At 45.4% G+C, this 2,227-nt stretch overlaps 1 pseudogene; it reads right to left on the bottom strand.

The window, feature by feature from the left end:
- Positions 1-397: 397 nt before the first annotated feature.
- Positions 398-1,619, bottom strand: LOC116377099 (RGM domain family member B pseudogene; annotated as a pseudogene).
- Between the last annotated feature and the right edge of the window lie 608 nt (positions 1,620-2,227).

Raw genomic sequence — 2,227 nt, 5'->3', positions numbered from 1 at the left:
ACACACACACACACACACACACACACACACACACACACACACACGAACATGTTTGAAATCATGACTGAGGAAAAACAACACATTCATACAGCAACAAAATAGTACTGATGGCATTTGCTGTGACAATATCAATAAAACATTCAAAAGAGAACACTTCACATTGACTGACTTAAAAATGAGACGCTGAGTTAAATCAGCTACTGGAAGATTTGAACAAAAATGACAGCTCCTTGTATTCCACAGACTTTTACATGGAAAGGTTCAAAAATCAAATCATTGATGGTCTCCAAAGCTTGAGCCATTGGAGATTTTGGTACAGGACAGTAAGTGAGAGAAGAAGAAACACTGATGTGGATTTGTTAAAAAAAGAAAAAAAAAAAAAAAAAAAAATTTACTAAAAGAAACTATATAAAGTGCTTCTGTTAAAACGAACATCCTCTGTCTGAGGTATTAAAGGGAAATCACATCAAATGGCACAAAAAAAAAAACTCTACGGCATTACACTGTGCACTGAAGACAAGCTATTTACAGTTTGAAGTGTATTTCCACACACTCCATTCACCCTCACAGGTACGGTTGTGTCGTTGGCGTGAGTCTTATCTAAAGATGAAGACAGATTGAGAAAGCAGTCATCACAACTCCCGTGTTATTCTCCAGAAGGCTAATTCTGCCAGGTAAGACGCTGTTAGTGTTGCCAGTATCTCTGGTGCCAAAAACACTAGTTCCCATTCGCTGTCCAGCCTGCTGTTTCCTCTCCAAATGAGAGAGGAAACAGCGCTGCTAAGTATCAGTGCTCAACAAAACTCCCCAAATTCTCTCTCTAGTGCACACACACATACACAAGCCTCCCATTCCCACTCTTACATCAAGGCCAAGCTCAGAGCACACAGCAGGCGCAGAGCCAGCCGTTTGATAGGTGGAGCATCCGAGTGGAAGGTGGAGGTGGCAGAGCCACGGGGGTAGATCCTCCATCTATCCCTGTGTGGGTGGAGACTCTCCATGTCCTTCTGGGCGCTGTACGCTGCCACTGTGAAGTTAGCATCCCCGGTGGTGAGGAGATCAAACACACAGGAGTGGAAGTAAATGTCCTGCACATCCAGCTGCTCCCTGCAGCGTTCCTTCGCACCCTCCACACTGAATACCTGCGTGGCTCCGTAGGGGGACGCTTGTGTCTGTGAGGAGTAGCTGGGCCGACGCAGCTGCTGAAGCTGCAGGCCGAGCGCAGGAGGGGAGAGCGGCAGGGGAAGATGGCCGGCCTGGTCGATGCGTTCTCCTCCGGGGCAGCCGTTCAGACAGAGCTGCAGGTCCTGGGTGGCATCGTAGGCCTGTGACAGCTCCTCCGGGATCCGCACTGCAAGGGTCAGGTAGCGGCCCAGCTGGCGAACAATTACAGTTACACCAATGTAGCCGGCGTGCAGCTCCACGTGGTGCCCCGGGCTGCGCTCAGAGATCCACAAAGCCCGGACCTTCCCAGTTGCACCTTCTGCGCCAGCAGAAAGGTGGATGGGGTCTCCGCTGCTCACGGTTCCATCGTCAAAGGCAGCGGGGAGGTTGTCTGTGACAGCCTGGTAGACCCTCTGGTCTGTACAACCCTCATAGGGCTTGAAGATGATGGTGATCTACAGAGAGGGAGAGAGAGTTAGGGACAAGTTTAAAGTGGGTTCAATGAATGATGCCGATTGATGCACAGTTCACAGTTACAAAGTCAATTCATTAGATGACAAACACAACTTTCTTGAAGGAGATGAGTAGAGCTGAAACAATAAACCGAATCATTGTAGAGCTGCCACAATTAGTCGATTAGTTAATTGAATAGAAAATCACTTGGAAATATTTTCTGCGATTTGCTGCTCGTCTTTGTTACATATGATAGTCAATGAAATATCTTTATTTGAGCATTTACAGACTTCACTGACTTTCGTCAATTAATCAAAAAAATTATCCGATAATGAATTGGTAATGAAGTTACAGCCCTAATTAATTGATTAGTTAATCAACTAATCTGCTACTACTTTGAAAACCAAGTCATGGTTTATATAAGTATCTTCATTGAGTATCTTTTGGTTAGAGAAATTTTCAAAACATTTAATCAATTTGTTGAAAATAAACAGATTAATTGAGAAAGAAAATGGTTGCAGCCCTAGAAATAAGGTAAACGGTCTTCATCACACACGCGCGCGCACACACACACACACACACACACACACACACACACACACACACACAC

The sequence above is a fragment of the Anarrhichthys ocellatus genome, unplaced genomic scaffold (assembly GCF_004355925.1).
Source record: "Anarrhichthys ocellatus isolate YVR2014 unplaced genomic scaffold, GSC_Weel_1.0 scaffold896, whole genome shotgun sequence".
Classification (NCBI taxonomy): domain Eukaryota; kingdom Metazoa; phylum Chordata; class Actinopteri; order Perciformes; family Anarhichadidae; genus Anarrhichthys; species Anarrhichthys ocellatus.
This window is presented reverse-complemented; position numbering and strand designations above follow the sequence as displayed.